This window comes from Schistocerca americana, chromosome X (genome assembly GCF_021461395.2).
Source record: "Schistocerca americana isolate TAMUIC-IGC-003095 chromosome X, iqSchAmer2.1, whole genome shotgun sequence".
In the NCBI taxonomy this organism is placed as follows: domain Eukaryota; kingdom Metazoa; phylum Arthropoda; class Insecta; order Orthoptera; family Acrididae; genus Schistocerca; species Schistocerca americana.
In genome coordinates this window covers 855975018-856000105 of record NC_060130.1, presented here as the reverse complement: position 1 = coordinate 856000105, position 25088 = coordinate 855975018, and positions in this window count along the sequence as shown.

The following is a 25088-nucleotide window of genomic DNA, read 5'->3' as shown; positions in this document are numbered from 1 at the left end:
TGGTTGGTTTGGGGAAGGAGACCAGACAGCGTGGTCATCGGTCTCATCGGATTACGGAAGGATTGGGAAGGAAGTCGGCCGTGCCCTTTCAGAGGAACCATCCCGGCATTTGCCTGGAGTGATTTAGGGAAATCACGGAAAACCTAAATCAGGATGGCCGGACGCGGGATTGAACCGTCGTCCTCCCGAATGCGAGTCCAGTGTCTAACCACTGCGCCACCCCGCTCGGTATAAAATTTGTTTTTTGCTGTTCCACTAAGATGTTTTAAACTTGCGTTGTGTTTATTGCACCAAATATGGAACTGTCTTCTTCCGTTCAGCTCCTCCGCTTTCCCATTTAATATTCCTTAGCACCATACAATAATTTTGGCGTTACATTTACCGCAGTAATGCTTAAAATTTCGCGCGATTAAACAGATTTGTTTAGTAATGCTTATATTCGTTCCTATGTCCGACAACGGCAAAGCTACAGCCACGCCTCGTACTGCGATACATTCCACGCACGGCCTATAATTCATTAATTTGGCGACAACACCAAGTTCCGTGGAACGCTCGAGTAAGCCAGGGGCTTCACTTTTACGGCGGCCGGTTACTTTCAGAGGCGTTAGCACTAAGCGCTTCTTCACTTTATTAACATCTGCGCTGTGGCGCTAAGTTTTGTAATGCGACGGAAGTGCGCAAGTTTGCGCGGGCCATCGCGCGAGCAGTGAGATCGAACCCAGAGGCGTCGTAAGTGGGAAACCGACGCGCCGCCTAACTTGCTTAACTCGTAATTATTATCGCCGGAGGCATTGCTGCGCGCTGTTTGTCTTTACTGCGGCTGCGTAATCGCGGCTCGCGGTGCCCCTTCAGCGCCAGCTTGTTGCGCGCAACTTTTTAATGGGAATGCGAGTGCCTTTTTGAGTCTAGAAGCGCGCCGACGCTCACAGGACTTCCGACATTTGTGCTGATAACGCCAATGTTTGTTACGCCACGTGCTGTTTACTCTCCGTCATTTTCCTGGTCACTGTCACGCACAGAGTGCAGTGAAAGCAATGGCGAGGTTTACAGTCGTCAGGATGACATTTACATAAGGGAGTAACTTCAAAAGTTCTGCACACTGTATGACATAACTGAAGGAAATAATTTGTTTTACAAAACACCATTACAGGCCTTCAATATAATCTCCATCCTAGCTTATGACAGCTTTCCAACGTTTCGGCAACTTCTCTATTCCGGATAAGGTTTCTTCATTGTCGAGCTGACACCTCACTGGAAGCTGCATCAGTTGTAATAAAGCGTTTTCCACGGAATTGTTCTTTCACCTTGGGAAACAAATCAAAGTCAAAGTCATATCAGGACTATAGGGTGGTTGCCGAAGTATTTCTCATGCACATATGTCGACTGTTTCGCTCACTGGTAGGACAATACGGAGTCTTGCATTATTTTGCAAAATGAGGACACCAACTGCGAGCTTGCCAGGCCTCCTTTGACGAATTTTCGGGTGCAAAACATTTTGTAGAAACAGCATGTAGTACACACTGTCATAGACGTCCCTAGGGCCACTCTATTTGAAGCTATAGGTTCATTCACGTCACACGAAAAGATCATCATCAGTTCCGCCTTTCATTGTTGGTGGCGGAATATTTTCGGTCGTGGAGAGTCAGAACTTCTCCATTGTGACGACTGAGACTTTTGTTCTGGCTCAAAATCTCGTATCCAGGTTTCATCAACTGCAACAATAATTTAAGATATTATTCTCCTTGTGTTTGATAATGTTGGAGCATTTCTCCTGCGGTTCTTTTGCGACCTGTTTCTGCTCGTCACTCAGATCACGCGGAACCCATATGGCAGCAACTTTTACCATCTTTAACTTTTCAATGATACTGTAAACTACACTGAAGCACCAGAGAAACTGGTATAGTCATGGGTATTCAAATGCAGAGTTATGTAAACAGACAGAATACGGCGCTGCGTTCGGCAACGCCTATATAAGACAACATGTGTCTGGCGCATTTGTTTGATCGGCTACTGCTGCTACAATGGCGGGTTACCAAGGTTTAAGTGGCTTTGAACGTGGTGTTACAGTCGCCGTACGAGCGATGGGACACAGATCCCCGAGGTATCGATGAAGTGGAGATTTTCCGTACGACGATTTCACGAGTGTACCATGAATATCAGGAATCCGGTAAAAAATCAATCCTCGGACATCACTGATGCCGGAGAAAGATCCTGCAAGAACTGGACCAACGGCGATTGAAGAGAATCGTTCAACGTGACAGAAGTGCAACCCTTCCACAAATTTTTGCAGATTTCAATGCTGGGCAGTGATCAAGCGTCAGCGTGCGAACCATTCAACGAAACATCATCGATATGGGCTTTCGGAGCCGAAGGCCCAATCGTGTAGTCTTGATGTCTGCACGACATAAATCTTTACGCCTCGCCTGGGTCCATCAATACTGACATTGGACTGCTGGTGACTGGAGACATGTTGCCTGGTCAGACGAGTCTCGTTTCAAATTATATCGAGGGGATGGACGTGTACGGGTATGGAGACAACCTCATGAATCCATGGATCCTGCATGTCAGGAGGAGACTATTCAATTTGGCTCTGTAATGGCGTGGGGCGTGTGCAGTTGGAGTGATATATGACCCCTGATACGTCTAGATACGACTTTGGATCAAATGGCTCTGAGCACTATGGGACTTAACATCTTAGGTCATCAGTCCCCTAGAACTTAGAACTACTTAAACCTAATTAACCTAAGGACATCACACACATCCATGCCCGAGGCAGGATTCGAACCTGCGATACGACTTTGACAGGTGACACGTACGTAAGGTTCCTGTCTGATTACCTACATCCATTCATGTCCATTGTGCATTCCGTCGGACTTGGGCAATTCCAGAAGGGCAATGCGACTCCCTACACGTCCACAATGGCTACGGAGTGGAGTGGCTGCAGGTACACTCTTATGAGTTTAAACACTTTCGCTGGCCACCAAAATCCCCAGAGATGAACATTACTGAGCATATCTTGGATGCCTTGCAACGTGCTGTTCAGAAGAGATCTCCACCCCATCGTACTGTTACGGATTTATGGACAGCCCTACAGGATTTATAGTGCCAGTTCCCTCCAGCACTAATTCAGACATTAGTAGAGTGCATGCCACGTCGTGTTGCGACATTTGTGTGTGCTCTCAGGGTCCCTACACGATATTATGCAGGTGTACCAGTTTCTTTGGCGCATTTCCTCGACCTTCTCTCAAAATGTCGCTAAGAGTAGCCTGAGACGTGTAGTCTGTTGCAGTTGATGGCCTTCCAGTTCTTGGGTTCTCCTCATTGCTTACGCGATCTTCACGGAACATCAATGACACTTTGCTACGATCCACTACACTATTTTCGCACACCTCTCTCAAAGTGTTGTAATTTCCGTTGGCTTCTTTCCACGATGAAATTCGATTTTCACGCAGGAACTCTGATCACTATGTGTAGTCCGACCTGACTCGGTTACAGCTTCAGTTTTAAAACTGAATTACTCACAACACAGCCACGGTTACCAGCAAACACATAGCCACGCACAAAGTCACGCTGTCAACTGACACGAATTTTAACATGATCACGCCATCAGTAACGGTCGCTCATGCGCGGTGTGAACAACTTTTGGTGTGGCCTTCGTATTTCCCGGAAAAAAGATAATTCTTGCTAAAGTGAATGAAGACTGCTCCTGAGCCTATACACTGCTGTCCATGAAAACTTCAGCACAACTAAGAATAACAGTTAACGACATGTCACTTCGTGAGCGTAAATATTATAGCGTGAATAATAAATTAGCAAATTTATATGTGATTTTGGGGTGTACGGGTTGCGAAAGCTACTACAGAGAGCTGCCATCTCTGGCAGCAGTAATGGCTCAAACTCGGCTAGACATCGAGACGAACTCAATTTGGATGAAAGATACAGATATTTCATACGATGCCTTGGGGCAGAGCTCGTCAGTCGTAGTGGCTGGCAAGTGTTGGCGTGTTAGTATCTTGGCACCGTGTGACGAGACGTTTACAGTGGGTGAAAGATATGAAGAGCATGCTGTCCACGGCACCAGTCAACCATCCTCTCTTGAGGTAGTCCACGATTATTTGGACTGCATGTGGTCTTGCGTAATCATGTTGTAAGATTAAGTTATGGAGATCTCGTAGATAATGCACAGTAGTGGAAGCAGGGGAAGCAACTGAAGTACTGTTTCAGTAACAATACCTGTAGCAATATATTACGTAATTATAATGACACGGTTAGTCAACAGTATCTACGAAGGATGTTCAGTAAGTAAAGCAACCCTTTTTTTCACAGCCAGTTTCGACCGAAAAACGCAAAATTTGCTGTGGAACATTTTGAAATATTCCCGCTTCAGTCCCTTTAGAGTCATGACGTTCCGATAGGTCTCGGTGCTAAACGCAGCCTTCAAAATGGCATCTGTAACGGAGGTGCGTTCCATGAAGAGAACTGCCTTTGAGTTTATTTTGGCAGAAAACCGGATTAGTGGGCCTTTGCAGAGTGAGTCGTTGGGCGAGATGGTTGTCACGATCGCAACAAGGTCGCGACAACCTGTCCGATCTCCCGCGCTCGGCCGGCCGTGCCCTGCAGCTTGGATCTCGCACCTTCCGCTTCCATCTGTTTGGCCCAATGAAGGATGCACTCCGCGGGAAGCAGTAAGTGGATGATGGATAGGTTATTGATGCAGAAAGACGTTGGCTCCTACGTCGACCTGTGGAGTTGTACCATGCTAAAATACAGGTCCTCCCAGTAAGGTGGCGTAGGGCCCTCGAACTGAACGGAGATTACTTTAATAAATGGGTTTTGTATCCAAAAGAGTGGGGAATAATATGATGTACTGAAGACCTGAATGAGACCAACCTGTTTTCAGAAAAAAGTGTTTCATTACATATTGAACGCCCTTCGTAGATAAAAACCGTTACATTTCTTCGAAACGTATAGAACGCTATTGCAGAGGAAACGGAAAAAGCATGCGAAGTTCAGAAGAACGCGAAATCCCGAAGATTGGCTAAAATTTACAGACGCGCGAAATTTGGCACGGACTTCAATGCGAGATGCCTTTAATAGGTTCCACAACGAAACATTGTCTCGAAATTTGGTAGAAAATCCGAAGAAATTCTGGTCGTATGTAAAGTACACAAGCGGCAAGACACAGTCGGTACCTTCGCTGCGCAGTGCCGATGGTACTGTTACCGACGACTGTGCCGCTAAAGCGGAGTTATTGAACGCAGTTTTCCGAATTTCCTTCACCAGGGAAGACGAATGGAATAGTCCAGAATTTGAAACGCGAACAGCTGCTAGCATGAGTTTCTTAGAAGTAGATACCTTAGGGGTTGCGAAGCAACTCAAATCGCTTGATACGGGCAATTCTTCAGGTCCAGATTGTATACCGATTAGGTTCCTTTCAGATTACGCTGATACAATAGTTCCCTACTTAGCAATCATATACAACCGCTCGCTCACCGATAGATCTATACCTACAGTTTGGAAAATTGTGCAGGTCGCACCAGTGTTTAAGAAGGGTAGTAGGAGTAATCCATCGAACTACAGACCTATATCATTCACGTCGGTTTGCAGTTGGGTTTTGGAGCATATGCTGTATTCAGACATTATGAATCAGCTCGAAGGAAACGATCTATTGATACGTAATCAGCATGGTTTCAGAAAACATCGTTCTTGTGCAACGCAGTTAGCTCTTTATTCGCACGAAGTAATAGCCGCTATCGACAGGGGATCTCAAGTTGATTCCGTATTTCTAGATTTCCGGAAAGCTTTTGACACCGTTCCTCACAAGCGACTTCTAATCAAGCTGCGGGCCTATGGGGTATCGTCTCAGTTGAGCGACTGGATTCGTGATTTCCTGTCAGGAAGGTCGCAGTTCGTAGTAATAGACGGCAAATCTTCGAGTAAAACTGAAGTAATATCAAGTGTTCCCCAGGGAAGCGTCCCGGGACCTCTGCTGTTCCTGATCTATATAAATGACCTGGGTGACAATCTGAGCAGTTCTCTTAGGTTGTTTGCAGATAATGCTGTAATTTACCGTCTAGTTAGGTCATCCAAAGACCAGTATCAGTTGCAAAGCGATTTAGGAAAGATTGCTGTATGGTGTGGCAGGTGGCAGTTGACGCTAAATAACGAAAAGTGTGAGGTTATCTACATGAGTTCCAAAAGAAATCCGTTGGAATTAGATTACTCGATAAATAGTACAATTCTCAAGGCTGTCAATTCAACTAAATACCTGGGTGTTAAAATTACGAACAACTTCAGTTGGAAAGACCACATAGATAATATTGTGGGGAAGGCGAGCCAAAGGTTGCGTTTCATTGGCAGGACACTTAGAAGATGCAACAAGTCCTCTAAAAAGACAGCTTACACTATATTCGTTCATCCTCTGTTAGTATATTGCTGCGCGGTGTGGGATCCTTACCAGGTGGGATTGACGGAGGATATCGAAAGGGTGCAAAAAAGGACAGCTCGTTTTGTATTATCACGTAATAGGGGAGAGAGTGTGGCAGATATGATACGCGAGTAGGGATGGAAGTCATTAAAGCAAAGACGTTTTTCGTCGCGGCGGGATCTATTTACGAAATTTCAGTCACCAACTTTCTCTTCCGAATGCGAAATATTTTGTTGAACCCAACCTATGTAGGTAGGAATGATCATCAAAATAAAATAAGAGAAATTAGAGCTCGAACAGAAAGGATTAGGAGTTCGTTTTTCCCGCGCGCTGTTCGGGAGTGTAATGGTAGAGAGATAGTATGATTGTGGTTCGATGAACCCTCTGCCAAGCACTTAAATGTGAATTGCAGAGTAATCATGTAGATGTAGATGTTGATGAACTGACACTTTCACTACATTATATTATTGACAGCTTAACTTAGTAGTGCGAAAGTTGCGCGAGCAGATCTTTTGGTGCTATTAGTCCATCTCCTCCTTATGACCGCACTCTCCATCTTCTCCACCCTCTTTCTCCGTCCAGTTCCTCTGCCCCAATCTGTGTCGATCTCTTCCCTGCCCCTCTCCCTGTCCATTTCCTCCTCCCCCCGCCACACACTTTCCACTTCCTTCGCCTCCTCCACCTCCCACTCTCTGTCGATCTCCTCCTCCCCCTCTCTCTGTCGACCTCATTCTCCCACCTTCTCTCCACGTAATCACTCTCGCCCAAATACTAGTCCGATGGTTCTTATTCCGCGGGTATTTCTTCCTAAATCGTAACTAATACGTGTACTAAATGTGGTTTAAATCTTTAAAAGGGTTAGGATGAGCTTTTTATCTACGGCTTTGCCCGCTTACGCCTATCTCAAATATATTTTCACATGTATTTAACATATTTCACTCTTATTTTTACACATATTTCACCAGTATCTGTAGCGAATTTCACCCTGCAGTTTCATTTTCATGCAGCTCAATGTTTATAACGTCGAACCTCCTGGACTATATGTCGTCCAATGATGTTATTTGCTGGTACACTCGGCGTTATATGTGAATACTATCTGCAAAAATGTGTCGTGAATACAGTTAGTGGTGAGCAAATAATGAATTAAAACGTTACGCTTCATGCGCCTGTTTCACTGCATGAACAGCGAAAATGTTGTATACGAGAAAGCTTTTTCTTCTCATCGTTTTGTGTGTATTGTCAACGAGGAAAGGTTTCATATTACGTGTAAAGTTTGTCGGAAGTCACAAAGTGCTCTCATTTTGAAATAATGGATGAATGAAATATGGGTATTTGCGCGTCGTGGAATATACCACTACCCATTTGATACGTAGGTGTATACAAGGCAGCCTCTGTGTTAATTCAGAGTACAACCTACCCTATCCCAAATTTCTTCCAAATCCATCTAGCCGTTTCAGGAATAACAAACATACTAAATTACACACGCAGACCCACTCACCAACTATCGTATATATAATATGTACAAGATGCCTACATGTATTATAAAAGAGCTTTTGTCCAAACCGTTTCTCTTGCATTCTTTCTCCAAAAAATGTGTGTGAAATCTTATGGGACTTGACTGCTAAGGTCATCAGTCTCTAAGCTTACACACAACTTAACCCAAATTATCCTAAGGACTGAAACGTCCCCTTTGTACAATTATACACGACTGTCCTTAAACTGACACACAATATTTTGTTAGCGCAACGCAATCTGACTTTCAAAATTCCCTACAAAAGAATGGCCCTGACTAACATTAAACTATACCTTTCACAAATCACTTACCTCACAAAAATCTTCGCTGCTCAAGCTACTGCAATACAGCGAGCGCCACTACTGCCAGCTAAATAAAAGATTCAAACTATGGAAGGCACTAACTACTGATAGGGATAGTTAGCAAATGAAAGATATTAATAGAGAACAAACAATGTATTTACCTTGATATCATCATATATAAATATAGCAGTTCATGACAAATTTCAAAACTCCGCCATCTCTCTCCCCACATCCACCACTGCTGGCGGCTCACCTCCAACTGCGCAACGCTACGCGCTGTTCACATCCAGCTGCCGCTGCCCAACACTACAATGGCAGACAACAATGCAAACTAGCCACAGACTGCACACAGCACAGCCAGTGATTTTCATATTGAGCGCTACGTAACGTTGCCAATAAGAAAATATAAACAGCCTACTTACATAGCCCCTATGCTCCCCACAAAAAATTTTACAAATTGGATTGGGCAGTGGCCAATACAGATTTAAAAAAATTTTTCATAATTACAATAAAAAGGAAATCAAATGCACACACTTATTGATACAATGTTGGTCAAAAGCTAAAAATTTCTCACAGTCCATAAAGACAGTCCACATTGTTCATCACAGTAAAAATGCAGAGTTTTTCTCAAAGTCTGAGCAGTAGAAGAAAATGCACACGGAAGTAGTGGATTTCCATGCAGTCTTGAAGAAGTAGTGTTGTCCTTCCAACGGAAAAACAGTGCTGACTCGACATGCAGACAGGTAATGGGCCACAACAGAGTAAACCCACAGCAGAGTCAGTCGACGTTTTGAAGAATATTGGTAGTTAGGTCATCACAGAGCAGACCCACTGTAGTCCTGGTAGAGATTACGGTACTGGTGGGCCACCAGAGGTGCAGACCCACTGCAGTCCTTGTAGCAATTGGTGGGCCATCAAAGATGCAGACCCACTGTAGTCCTGGTAGAGACGGCCAGCAGCCATCTGTTGCAAATGTGCAGGTGCACAATCACCATCGAAGAGTCTTGCGGACAATATAGCAAGTCCATAAACCACCACTTGTGCACTCACAAAGATTCTGGAATTGTCCTTAGAACCAGCAATGCTGTTATCCAGTCCCTTGCTGAATTATTAACACACCTGCAAACACTAACAGTCCCTACTTCACACATATTGTCCATATACTATGACCAACAGAAACGTGTGCAGTGAAATGTAACTTAATTTGAAGAACTGGTGTCTGTACAATTATAAATTTACAACATGAAAATACAATTACAAAGGTACAAAATACATCATTAAAGAACATAACAATACAGATAACATTTGTAGTAACACAGGCTTTACAAAAGAATCGAAATAACATATACATCAGTGTTACAGGAATTATGACATGAGTGCATACATAAAAGATCAGAGTAACTTTCGAAACATCAACTTCACACATGAGCATTAAACAGAACAGAATTAATAATATCTAACATCTTTACAAAGTAAATAACATATTATTAATGCCAATTATATTCGAGGATAACAGTATTCCTCATCATAGTGAATGTAGCTTAATATTAAAAGATAAAAAAAATTCTATGAAATTACACAGAGACAGGAAGAAAACAAATACACAAGGGTACACAAACACATAGTGGGATAACACCAATAGGAAAGGACAGGGTTCGTTTTCAGTGTAACATGTGGTACTGCAGTCCAACCCAAAACTTCATATATCTTTCCTCTTATTTCATCCTTTGTTTCCACCAAAAAAATTCTATCTAAGCATGCTTTCTGTATTTATATGTTCACACATTTCTTACCTCAACATTTATTTCCAAGAAAATCCTACCTAAACCTGTTTTCTCAATGCATTTCTTCCAATTCATCGCAACTCATTCTCTTAGAGGCTACCCCCTCTTAAGCTAACTTAAATCTACTGAGCTCAGATGCTAAACTAAGGGACGAGGCAATGCAGCAGCACAAAATAAGTAACACAAACAGCAATGACCAAAAAATTGGAAAATTGCAAAGCAAGCTACAGTAAATCTAAATTACCAAGCAATGCAACATTACAACTAATATGAGCCAATGTGCAGCAACAAAAAAATTAATCTGGCTTAGCAGAGTAACACAAATTAAAGTTCAGTAGCACTATGCCTGGCAAACAGCAGCTTATATCTAAACATGACATAGCTCAAGCAGAAAAAATATTACAGTAAAAACAACAATGCAGATAAGGGAAATGTATAATCACATCTTAATGTCTATGTAATTAAAGTGGTGCACCACAACAACTTATTGTAAAAAGAAATATTACCATGTACTTGAAAAGAAAATTATGTGTTACTGTTACTAGTTCCTTCTTATTGTACTTTCCTTTCCAAGTGCTCCTTTTTTAAAGAATGTGGATCATAAAATAATTATTTAATAGATCTGTTGACAGAAAGTGTTCACATTAGCAAATGCATTTCATTTTACAAAAGCAATGCTGCAACACAGCTGGAAACCAGATATCAAATGAAATAAGCAACTATGAAAAGCAATGCATAAAAATATCATTCAGTAGTCATGTGACATTTCATAAGTTAGTAGAAATTCTCTCAACTCTCATAGAAAGACGCTTGTCATAATCAGATGTGCAGATGTAAAAATATTTCTTGTCATTTTATTAGGCATTTCAGTAAATATCATAAATTACGAGCTCCACAGTATGCTTTCAACAAGGAAATGTCAGTAGCATGGACAATGGCCTCCCCCCTTTTTTTTTCTACCTGTGCCGCTGAAAGGCTAATGGCTTTTTTTTTTTTTTTTTTCCAGGCGGCTGTCGCCCAGGTGGGTGCCCGCGACGCATTACGCGCAGGTGGTCACTTAACTTTCTTACGGAAATATTTACGACAGCAGTTTCCGCTACAGTGACAGTCTCACATAAAAATATTTCACATGTCAAGAATTAGCGTTGCAAATCTGTAGAAACAAAATCCTATAAATATAAGTGTCCAAAAAAAATTTTCGCCGGCATTGTGATACATTCACGCATTTACACACATTTCATAACTCTTAAAGTACGATTCTTGGTTTCCAACATCCTGTTTCACAAGTCAAGAGTCCCTACCCACTATTCATTACTCCTTACCTTATTACACATATACGTATCCATCGACACTCGTCAATATTTCGTCATTATAAATATGAAGCATAGTCAAATAACTCATATAGCCTCAGCCTATTAATCATAAACATACCTCAGCAGCATAATACACATCGTCGTCGTAAAAATAACATCATAACACCTCAGTCAAATCTCAAAATCGTCGTAGCTTTCTGCAATAATTTCAAACCCTAAAAAAATATTCTCTGCTCATTTCAATAATGTCATCTACCTCAAACGTACTTTAAAATCATGCTCCCTTACCAAATATATCATTCAAAGCTCTCATAGTATCACAATGGTTCCGAGAAAATATGAACATTTCACAAAGTACAGACAAAATACAATTTCATAAGTGTGAAGTTATCCAACTGTGTAATTGCGTAAACATATGTCACTGATGTAATAAAAAAAAGTTTAGATAGCTGTGTAATTTGTGTGTTAGAGAAATATGGTACCGATGTGTAAAGTTGTATAAGCAAATACCATATTAGCTAGGGTTCCTTGTGGTTGCCACACACATGGTACACAAAGTAAGCGTGTACCCCCCTGAGGATTAATGTAATTATACCCTCAGGTGTTACAGATTACAGCAATGAAATGAAATGTATCACTGAAAACCTTTGTATCATTGTACTTAAAATATCTTTAAAAATAAATGTTTTAAGTACAAAATTAATCACTCAAATGCGTGTCCTGTAGCGCTAAATGTGCGTCTTGCTGTAAGATAATTCTGTGGAAGTGTCGTACTTATCGTCCTCCGAAAGCTAAGTTCTGCAGAAGTCAATGTACTTACCTCATGATAAACAAAAGTGAAATGCTTTGCGTATAAATGTCTTAGTTATTACGCTTATTGCCATGATGAAGAAAGTACTGTACAGTAACGTATTGTTGTGCCACGAAAAAGGCTGTCTCATTGTTGCTATACCACAAAAGTTACTACTAAAACATGTTTTTCTTTCCAGAAGAATTCAGAAAACTGTGCAGATATAAAACAGATACACCGCAAAAGCAACATTGTAAATTGTCACTCATTAGTAGCATCGTTATAAAAATCGTGTAGCTGTCACATAAACTAACCTCTGTGTCATCTGGTATCTCTCAGAAAGCACTTTAAATTCAGAATGTATTTTCAAATAAACCAAAATGTTGCATTAAAATCTCATTAGCAGTACTGGTAAATGTTCTAAGTATGTGAGCCTTATAGTCGTTACGTAATCGTGCAACAAACAAGCAAGAATGTACACACACAATAACACTGTGACGTCTGTTCACTATAACAATGCATTCGTCATTTCTGTTTAAATAAGTTCTCTTGGTTCTTGATTGGATATTTAACTTCAAACATTGTTGCATGTTAACAGATTCTAAGTCTGACAAAGCATATTAGTAATGTGAAGCAAAAAATTTTATGACAAAGACTAAGTTAAAAAGCAGATTATCTTTCAATAAACGGTTTTACATGTGAAATGTGGTGTAAACCTTTTACTCTTCAAAGTACTCAGAATTTCAGCTTGAACGCAATTATCATGCAGTATACGTCGGTAAAGAATACTGGAATTTTTCACAGGGTTAGCGTCAATGTTATTTTTCTCTGAGCCAGCCGGCGCACGTGGGTGCCTGCGGCGCGAGTCATTGTCTGTCTCTTTGTTGCCGCGCGTTGTTATTGGGATTAGGAGACCTAACTTCTACAAATTCACCGTGACGAGAGGGCCCTGCTCTGTTTGAATCCCGCCAGTTCTGATGCAATTCAGGTCTGTCGTTACGATCATATCGTCTGTCGTCATGTCGGTAGATTCCATAGTTTCTTTCTTGTCGGTCACATGGTGGAGAATTTCTCCTTGAATCGTAACTGCGCGCTGATCTGTTGCGTCTAAAGTTATTCTGTCTCCCTTGATAGTATTTATTTTGGTTCCCATATTGTCTGTTTCTCTTATTGTCTCTGTGATAGTCATTACCACGGAGAGGTGATCTTTCCCTGTAGTTATTACTGCTCTGCCAACGGTTGTCATACGGGTGGTGTCTGTTTTGGTCACGATTTGTGTTGTGATAATAGCCTTGTCGCGTCCAGTTATCATTTCTGTCGTCACGGAATTGTGACGGATGTGACCTGTAGTGATTGTTTTCCTGTTTTCGCATCTCGCGACGGTATGTGTCAATTTCCAGTTCTTGTAACAGTCCCTGAAATGCTTCAATGTCGTCTTTGCAACGTCCTGCTAAAATAATATGTCGTAAATGTTCAGGCAATTTGAGTAAGCAAATGCGGATGAGTTCTGAGGGGCTGTATGGGTTTGAAAGATATTGATTCTTATGCAACATGTCTTCAAAATATTTGACAAGACTGGAAAATTCAGATTGTTCAAAGTGTTTCATCATCATGATGCTATGTTTTACGCGGTCTTGTGTAGCTTGAGACCAATATGCTGAGAGGAAGGCATGGTAAAACTCTCCTTCACTGTGGCAATCGTGAATTACCGATCGCATTCTTACAGCTGGTTCATTCTCTAAGTAGCCACACATAAATTCTAATCTGTGTTCCAACGACCAGTTGGGAGGAAAACAATGAGAGAATTGATGGAGCCATGCTTGTGGATGAATGTCGTTGCCAGAATTCTTAAATGTTTTGAATTTACGTGTAGTAATGAACAGCTTATAGTCAAAATCATCATGTCGGCGAGTCGCATATCGGTCATTGTTAGGTCGTGTCGGCCGTTCCGTCTCAAAATTCGGAGCACATTGCCAATTTCTTTCATAACTTCCGAAATGCCCTGTGTTATTATTTTGCGGCTTTTCCGTATTTCTAAGTCCTTCTTCCCGTGTTGGAGCGCGAGTGTCCTCTGAAATACGTAATTCTTGTATTACCTGTGTCAGCTGATCTTGTACTTCCCGGATTTCTCTTTGGTGTTGTGTATTAATTTGATTCTGATTTTGTTTGAATTTCCTAATTTGTTCGTACTCTTCTGTGTCATTAAAGACTACCGGTCTTGCGTCAATCAGATTATCATCTACCTTCGTAGATAAATTAGCGAACTGATCCAAAAGTTCGGCTACTTTCTCCGATAGTGTACTTATTTCCTCAGTATGTTTTTCTGAACCAAGTTTCAGAGTATCTACTGTGTCCTTAAAGTTTTCCTGAGTTTTTGCAAGTTGCGTAACCGAATCGGTAGATGCAACTGAGTCAAATTTAGCTTGCAAGGTCTCATGATTTTCATGAACAATAATTTGCAGTTCTTTTATGGCTGCTTCGTGATTCTGTAATGCATTTTCATGCCGCGAAAAAATAGGTTGAAAATGCTCACAAATTTGAGTTTTTACGTCATTACAGACTTTTTGACATTTCGATTCAATGTTATGTAACTCAGTAGTTAAATCTTCACGCGTTTGTTCAAGAGTTTGTTCCAATGAGTCTAACTTTTGAAGCTGTTGCTGTGTTTGTCTCTGATTTTGTTCCATTGTGTCTAACTATTTGAGATTTTGTTCCACTGTGTCTAACTGTTGCTGTGTTTGTCTCTGGTGTTGTTCCATTGTGTCTAACTTTTTGAGATTTTGTTCCACTGTGTCTAACTGTTGCTGTGTTTGTCTCTGGTGTTGTTCCATTGTGTCTAACTTTTCAAGCTTTTGTCCCATTTGTTGCATTAATTGTAATAACAATGCACTGGTGTCTGAAACATGTTCCTCAGTGCTTTTCGGCAGTGAAGTTGCACCGGCAACATTCACATTTTGACAAGCAGAAAATGTGTCTTGACTTATTTGAGAAAACGGTGAGGATCCAAAACCTGAATCTACAGTATTTTTGAGATCGTGTCGTGTCATTTCGGCTTCCTGAGGCGAGCTATTGCCGAACGATCGATCGATAATGCTTCCCTCTTCACTAATTGTTTCACTGTCCACGCCATTGTTTGACGCCCGCTCCATTTCCCTGTGCACAGTTACCAAATTACTACTTTGAACATTAGTAAATTCATTACTCGGCGGCGCTGATAAGCTACGCTCGTCGTCACTATTATTTCTCAGTTTGGTTTGGAGCCTAGTGTTACGTTTTTCACACGCCATAATTGTCACAATATTTCACACGATAACACAGAAAAGCACAATTTGGAGAGCAAAATAAAATAACATAGCAATGGAAATAATGTCTACTTAATTGCCAGCGCAGCTGCGAAATACTTGGTGCAAATCTACATGCATGCCACAACTGTTTTACTGTACAACAATGAAAAACTACAACTACAAAGGAGATTCTCTCTACAATTACGCGCTAGCAATAAACAAAAGCTACACTAAATACACAAACTACAAGAAAAAAATCAGAAGATTCCAGTGAGGTATCCTAGGCTAAGGGTCGACATATGAAACGTCCCCTTTGTACAATTATACACGATTGTCCTTAAACTGACACACAATATTTTGTTAGCGCAACGCAATCTGACTTTCAAAATTCCCTACAAAAGAATGGCCCTGACTAACATTAAACTATACCTTTCACAAATCACTTACCTCACAAAAATCTTCGCTGCTCAAGCTACTGCAATACAGCGAGCGCCACTACTGCCAGCTAAATAAAAGATTCAAACTATGGAAGGCACTAACTACTGATAGGGATAGTTAGCAAATGAAAGATATTAATAGAGAACAAACAATGTATTTACCTTGATATCATCATATATAAATATAGCAGTTCATGACAAATTTCAAAACTCCGCCATCTCTCTCCCCACATCCACCACTGCTGGCGGCTCACCTCCAACTGCGCAACGCTACGCGCTGTTCACATCCAGCTGCCGCTGCCCAACACTACAATGGCAGACAACAATGCAAACTAGCCACAGACTGCACACAGCACAGCCAGTGATTTTCATATTGAGCGCTACGTAACGTTGCCAATAAGAAAATATAAACAGCCTACTTTCATAGAGAAAACATAAACAGCCTACTTACAGGACAAACACACACACCCATGCCCGTGGGAGGACTCGAACCTCCGCCGGGACCAGCCGCACGGTCTATTACTGCAGCGCCTAGACTGCTCGACTAATCCCCCGTGGCATTCTTTCTCAGAAAAAAATGAAATAACTGAAAAGGAGCGGCCAACACGAGAGCTACTGAACATCTTTTGACAGACCAGTAAACTCTCTAGCCGTCTCCAGTGTAATATTTATACCATGTGATGGGTTACCCCGGCAGCGGTAATCCAATTTTTCTTCTTTTTTTTGCCGGCATTGACTGTTGTTTGGAAAGGATAGAAATATTTTTTGGACGTAAACTGGGTATATGTATTTTAGAAATTTAGGGAAGTCGATAATCAAGCACGAACTGTCTTTTACCCATCAACGGTCGTCTCCAGTTACAGTTCCTTTTGAAGGCAAATAGAATAGAAATTGCCCATTATGACGAACTTATGAATGAAAAGGCTTATTAGTGCAGTGTGTTTTCTGTGAAAACAAGATTTGTCCTTCCGGGGACACAATGAAACCGCAAATTCTACTAACCAGGGAAATTACGAGGAAATATTGAAGTACATGGCAGATAACCGTCATGGTAGACGAAATTTCAAATAAAGCTGTTTTCTATTGGCATTCGTCATGTATATGAAGGAGAGATAAAGGGAAGATTCTTGGGGTTCTGTGATGTAGGTATTGACAAACATCCAGAAGTTATTGCCAAACGTATTCGGAACTTCTTATCAGACTTCGATCGTAATGAGAGGGCTGCGACTAAGGCGGGAAATATGACCGGGCTTCAAGCATTACTCAAAGTTACACAGCCTGAAGCCATATTTGTCCACTGTTATGTTTACATACTAAAATTCGTTTTCCCTTCAAACGCCAGCCAAATGTCGTAGCGTAAAACATTTTTTAGATCGGTAAATTGACCTCCAGTTGCCTTTAAAGATCTTTTAAACGTGTTAAATTATTCGATAAATTTTTGCAACGTCGTCTTCCATACGTCTATCCAACACGATGCAGTTACTCGTCAATACCTAAACACTGTGTCCAGGGACCAGGACAAAACTTCGCTATATGTGTAGTGCTGTGCTAGAATATCAACAAAATATTAAGATATTATAGCGCAAATTAATGAGATCTTTACACTTATAGAAAATTTCAATTTTTTTTCCTCTGGAAAATATTCATCGAAATATTCACCTTCACCGATGTGCTCTACAACATCCTTCTGAACCAAGCAAATAATATTTTGTACTGTGAACAGAAATTCCAGAACTCGCAGCTCCGTAACCACGTTAAGTGACGACTGTGAACAAGTTTTCTAAGGAACTCTCTCAAGTAGGAGAAACTTTTCAAAGGAAAAATATCAACTACAGACGCATCTGTTGCACAGTGACTGATAGTTACTTCGATGTAAGATTTCAAGATTAATCAAAACAGAAGTAATACAAACAAACTTTTCCTTTCTTATGATAACGCAAGGCCTCTCAAAAGTCTGCGCACCCGAGAGCAGCTCACAAAAGTTTACTGGACTGTTCTTCCTGCCGGCCGATGTGATCAAGTTGCTTTAGGCACTTCAGTCTGGAACAGCGCGACCGCTACGGTCGCAGGTTCGAATCCTGCCTCTGGCATGGATGTGTGTGATGTCCTTAGGTTAGTTAGGTTTAAGTACTTCTAAGTTCTACGGGACTGATGACCTCAGATGTTAAGTCCCATAGCACTCAGAGCCAAAGAAAAAGCCCCAAATGTTTTTCCTGATCCACCCTACAGCCTGGAACTCGCCACTTCCGACCTCCATCTGTCTGGCCCAGTGGACAATGTACTTCGTGGGAAGAAGTACGTGGATGGTGGGGAGGTTACTTATGCACCAAGACTTTGGCTCAGACTTACGACCACCAGGGTGGTACCGTGCACGAATTGAGGCCCTCCCACCGCAAGAAACTGCACAACCAGCAATCTTAACAAATGAGGAACGTGACGGTTTATGGCCAGAATACCGTCTATACAAATCACAGGTGATCTTGATGAGTACCCAGTAATCACGACATGTGCTGAGCCGCTATAACGATGACGTATGCAGTGTGCAATGGTCTTTTCCCCCATAGCCTCCTCACATGGATATATACATTGTGAAGCTGTATGCAGAACCTTGACTCGCCTGAAAAGACGGCGTAGTGACACTTGCACGCAATGTTGACGTTGGACGTACAGGGTGCACCCATCGGCAGGTGGTCGCTCATGTCGGCACCAATGATGTGTGTCGCTATGGATCGGAGGATATCGTCTCTGGCTTCCGGCGGCTATCTGATTTGGTAAAGACTGCCGGTCTCGCTAGCGGGATGAAAGCAGAGCTCACCATCTGGAGCATCGTCGACAGGATTGACTGCGGACCTTTGGTACAGAGCCGAGTGGAGGGTCTGAATCAGAGGCTGAGATGGTTCTGCGACCGTGTGAGCTGCAGATTCCTCGACTTGCGCCATAGGGTGGTGCGGTTTCCGGTTCCGCTGGATAGGTCAGGAGTCCACTACACTTAGCAGGCGGCTACACGGGTAGCAGGGGTTGTGTGGCGTGGACTGGGTGGTTTTTTTGGTTAGATGGCCTCGGGCAAGTACAGAAAGGGCAACAGCCTCAAAGGGTGCGGGGCAAAGTCAGGACATGCGGGGACCAAGCAGCAATCGTATTGTAATTGTAAACTGTCGAAGCTGCGTTGGTCAAGTACCGGAACTTCAAGCGCTTATAGAAAACACCGAAGCTGGAATCGTTATAGGTACGGAAAGCTGGCTGAAGCCATAGATAAATTCTGACGAAATTTTTACAAAGGCACAGACGGTGTTCAGAAAGGATAGATTACATGCAACCAGTGGTGACGCGTTTGTCGCTGTAAGTAGTAGTTTATCCTGTAGTGAAATAGAATTGGATAGTTCCTGTGAATTATTATGGATGGAGGTTATACTCAACAACCGGGCCAGGTTAATAATTGGCTCCTTTTACCGACCTCCTGACTCAGCAGCATTAGTGGCAGAACAACTGAGAGAAAATCTGGATTACATTTCACATAAACTTCCTCAGCATGTTATAGTCTTAGGTGGAGATTTCAATTTACCAGATATAGACTGGGACACTCAGATGTTTAGGACGGGTGGTAGGAACAGACATTATACTGAGTGCACTATCCGAAAATTACCTCGAGCAATTAAACAGAGAACCGGCTCATGGAGATAACATCTTGCACCTACTGATAGCAAACAGACCCGAACTTTTCGACTCTGTAAGCGTAGAACAGGGAATCAGTGATCATAAGGCCGTTGCAGCATCCCTGAATATTGAAGTAAATAGGAATATAAAAAAAGGAAGGAAGGTTTATCTCTCTAGCAAGAGTAATAGGAGGCATATTTCATACTACCTAATAGATCAAAAAGAAAATTTCTGTTCCGACACGGACAATGTTGAGTGTTTATGGAAAAAGTTCAAGGCAATCGTAAAATGCGTTTTAGACAGGTACGTGCCGAGTAAAACTGTGAGAGATGGGGAAAACCCACCGTGGTTCAACAACAAAATTAGGAAACTACTGCGAAAGCAAAGAGAAATTCACTGAAAATTTAAACGCAGCCAAAACCTCTCAGACAAGCAAAAGCTAAACGATGTCAAAGTTTGCGTGAGGAGGGCTATGCGTGAAGCATTCAGCGAATTCGAAAATTAAATTCTATGTACCGACTGGACAGAAAATCCTGAGAAGATCTGGTCCACTCATCTACACGGACAGCGACGTCTGGAGTAGAATGGACTGCCAACACAGCGACTGTAACTATAGGTTCCTTTGACACGCTATAGAGGAAGGCTTATTGACAATGGGACGTCTACATCTACATCTACATTTATAGTCCACAAGCCACCCAACGGTGTGTGGCGGAGGGCACTTTACGTGCCACTGTCATTACCTCCCTTTCCTGTTCCAGTCGCGTATGTTTCACGGGAAAAACGACTGCCGGAAAGTCTCCGTGCGCGCTCGAATCTCTCTAATTTTACAATCGTGATCTCCTCGGGAGGTATAAGTAGGGGGAAGCAATATATTTGATGCCTCATCCAGAAACGCACCCTCTCGAAACCTGGACTGCAATCCACACCGCGATGCTGAGCGCCTCTCTTGCAGAGTCTGCCACTTGAGTTTATTAAACATCTCCGTAACGCTATCACGCTTACCAAATGACCCGGTGACGAAATGCGCCGCTCTTCTTTGGATCTTCTCTATCTCCACTGTCAACCCGACGTGGTACGTATCCCACACTGATGAGCAATACTGAAGTATAGGTCGAACGAGTGTTTTGTAAGCCACCTCCTTTGGTGATGGATTACATTTTCTAAGGACTCTCCCAATGAATCTCAACCTGGCACCCGCCTTACCAACAATTAATTTCATATGATCATTCGACTTCAAATCGTTCCGTACGCATACTCCCAGATATTTTACAGAACTAACTGCTACCAGTGTTTGTTCCGCTATCATATAATCATACAATAAAGGATCCTGATTTCTATGTATTCGCAATAAATTACATTTGTCTATGTTAAGGATCAGTTGCCACTGGCTGCACCAAGTGCCTATCCGCAGCAGATCTTGCTGCATTTCGCTGCAATTTTCTAATGCTGCAACTTCTCTGTATACTACAGCATCATCCGCGAAAAGCAGCATGGAACTTCCGACACTATCTACTAGGTCATTCATATATATTGTGAAAAGCAGTGGTCCCATAACACTCCCCTGTGGCACGCCAGAGGTTACTTTAACGTCTGTGGACGTCTCTCCATTGAGAACAACATGCTGTGTTCTGTTTGATAAAAACTTTTCAATCCAGCCACACAGCTGGTCTAATATGCCGTAGGCTCTTACTTTGTATATCAGGTGACAGTACGGAAGTGTATCGAGCGCCTTCCGGAAGTCAAGGAAAAGGCATCTACCTGGGAGCCAGTCTCTAATATTTTATGGGTCTCATGAACAAACAAAGCGAGTTGGGTCTCACACGATCACTGTTTCCGGAATCCATGTTGATTCCTACAGAGTATATTCTGGGTTTCCAGAAATGACATGATACGCGAGCAAAAACATGTTCTAAAGTTCTACAACAGATCGACGTCAGAGATATAGGTCCATAGTTTTGCGCATCTGCTCGACGACCCTTCTTGAAGACTGGGACTACCTGTGCTCTTTTCCAATCATTTGGAACCTTCCGTTCCTCTAGAGACTTGCGGTACACGGCTGTTAGAAGGGGGCAAGTTCTTTCGCGTACTCTGTGTAGAATCGAAGTGGTATCCCGTCAGGTCCAGTGGACTTTCCTCTGTTGAGTGATTTTAGTTGCTTTTCTATTCCTTGGACACTTATTTCGATGTCAGCCATTTTTTCGTTCGTGCGAGGATTTGGATAAGGAACTGCAGTGCGGTCTTCCTCTGTGAAACAGCTTTGGAAAAAAGTGTTTAGTATTTCAGCTTTACGCGTGTCATCCTCTGTTTCAATGTCATTGTCATTCCAGAGTGTCTGAATATGCTGTTTCGATCCACTTACCAGTACTTAGGGGTAATTAACCCTGGAAGAGTAAAATGAAATTTGCTGAGGGGTAAAAACAGATGGGCTCAATTATGTTTCGGTCATAAAACTAATTTATTTTTAAGAGATCATCAGTATTATCACTGTTTCATAAGACTGTAATATTGGTTACATAAGTTACCAAAAAGGACATTTCTTTTTCAATATTAGCCTTAAGATGTGATACCTGTGGTGGAGGTTACAGCTTGTGAAACAGCATGAACAACATCTCTTACGTAATCTATCCATCATACACATGCATTGCAACATACATATGTTATAGTGAAAGTAAGACACATGCGTCACAGATGCTTCAATATCTGATGAAAATGACTTCTCCGAGTTCCTACAATGAATCAGAAATTGCTTCACTATTTACTTCGCAAAGATAGACTAACTAGTTAACAGTATAACATAATAGTAACTGTGTAATGGTTAACCTAGAGCTTGCTGTATGGCCTACACAGGTTTTTCTTCTTATTATTATTTTTATAATTCTTAGTGTCAGTAGCCAGGCACAAAGCACTGGGAGCTTGGAGACTTCCAGTTTCTGCCATTTCAGAATCAAAGAATCCAGAAATGAAGTCATTTACAAACAATAAGTATAGGGCACACATTTTGAATTCATTGAATTTAAACGGGGATGCAGAGTGTGGGCGAAGTAACTGTCGCTAGGGAGAGGTACGGTGCACGGTGCAGAGGAAGCATGTTTTGCAACCAGTGTCTGCCATCAGTTGAACAGTTAGTTTTCTTTCCTGAGAAGGAGCTTGGGTAGTACCAGTGATGCAATGAGAATTGCTTCATCATTCCATAAAAGAAGGCTGTTAGAAGCAAGAAGTACCAAATATATCAAACACCTACAAAAAATTAATATCATTCATCTTACGTTATTTTAAAAATTAAAGTGTTTGAACATGATTCTTTTTCATTCTAATGTTTAGATAGGTCCTAATATGGATGATGGCGGAGGAGAGAGGGAGGGAGTGCTGTTAACTAATATCTGATTACTCTGATGGATAATTGTCTGAGAAAGGTTGAGAATCACTGGTGTAGATGCTCGTTTTGCAGCAAGCCAGCCCATCTCATGACTGGAGTTGTATGACGTGTATACTGCAAGGCCAAGTGTAAAATACTGTAAGTAGGCTGTTTAGGTTTTTATTTTGGTAACGCCACGTAGCGCTCCGAATGAAAATCACTGACTGTGCTGTGTGCAGTCTTTGGGTGCTTTGCATTGTTGTAAATTCGCTATTGTAGTGTTGGGCAGTTGGATGTGAACAGCGCGTAGCGTTGCGCAGTTGGAGGTGAGCCGCCAGCAGAGTTGGATGTGGGGAGTGAGATGGCGGAGTTTGGAGAACGGATGATCTGGACGTGTGTCCATCAGAGAGAGTAAATTTGTAGGATTGGATGTCATGAACTGATATATATTATGACTTTTGAAAACTATTAAGGTAAATACATTGTTTGTTCTCTATCAAAATCTTCTATTTGCTAAATTTCTTTATCAGTAGTTAGTGCCTTCAGTAGTTAGAATCTTTTATTTAGCTGGCAGTAGTGGCACTCGCTGTATTGCAGAAGTTCGAGTAAAGAATATTTTTGTGAGGTAAGTGATTCATGAAGGCTATTGTCAGTCAGGGCCATTCTTTTGAAGGGATTTTTGAAAGTCAGATTGCGTTGCGCTAAAAATATTGTGTGTCAGTTTAGTGGTGATCAGAATAAGTAAAGAGTACGTTCAGTTTTGCTCAGCTGTTTGAAAATCAAATAACGTAAGAGGTTTATCGTCACAGTCACTCATAAATTTTTCTGAGGAGAGAGTTCAATACGTCTGCTCTCACGCGCTCAAAGATTTACGGTACATTTATAATTCTAGCCCATGATGTGACACACAAACTTAATAGCCTTATTTGTTGAACCTCTGTTTCTTAGAAACACTGCGCATTGTACTAGAGCAGAATTCGTTACAGCTGAGTACATACTACAGTTGTGGGTAGATGAGCAAACTATGTGAACCGTTGTGGTTACCGACATGGGAAATATCAGGAAAAAGAGGCAAAAGAGATTTGTTACTCAGTAAAACATAGAAGCAAACTGACCATGAGGTCGCTACGTCATTCGGCACTACCAATCAGCTATAGATAACAGATATGGGATTTGTGAGCACGCACAATGACGTCCATGAACATCAACGTACTCTAACTACTCTGACATACATCGATTACACCTTAATTTTGACTGGCAAGAAACATGAGAGGCAATCAGTGAGAGGAAATGGAATGACATTCGGAAGGAACTGGAATCATACCGCAGTCTGAATATTCTGATTTCGGGCCTCAGATAGATATTCATGTGATTCCTTCGACGAAAGCAATAAACGTTCCTTCCCACATCCTCGTCGTCAACTTTTTATCCTTAATTCTGCATGTTTTGACCATTAACGTTTCAAGAAGACCCTTACAGTACCACAATCTGGTAGCAGAAAAGAGGTCAACGAAGTTCAGTAACTTGAAAGTGTCTCGGGACTACTCTAAAAGATTACTGAATTGGAACGAGCTGGCTGAATAGAAGTAAGGCCTTAAGAAATTTGATTTTAATTGAACTAGTCAGTGAGTCTTGTCGGTTAGTTCACTTTTTCTTCTTACCTCAAAGGATATTACACGTGAGATATTATTTCATTGTCGTAGACCAGAGCTTCCCAACTTGTGGTCCGCGGACCCATTAGGGGTCCGCCGGCTCTTTCTAGGGGGTCCGCGGCCACCTTTCGCCAGATAGTGTAAAATAATGAGTAAAATTATTGAATAAAAATGTGAAAATCAAATTCATCACTATTTTTTTTCGTGTGAAAAACATGTGTACTTTTACTTCAGGTCGTATTCCCAAGCAGCCTTTGCGGTTCCTTTGTGAGAACGCATACACAGTTTAGTGTGGGAGAATGCAGCTTCTCTGATCGACTGTTTTGCAACAATAAGGGGGTCGTTTGTACGTCGGGTCACGGCGCTAGATGCGCTGAAACATTTTACGCATGCGCGGAGCGAGCTTTGTCGACCAATCACAGCGCTCGCTGGCACGTATGCGGCCCCAGGCATCATTAAATGTTAAACTTGCTTTGTCAGTGCACTACATATTTCATGAGTCGGTTTTTGACCAGTTTATTACTTCTAACAGGGATCGGTGGCTGAAGTCAGGATCATTGAAGAAGGGTGCAGT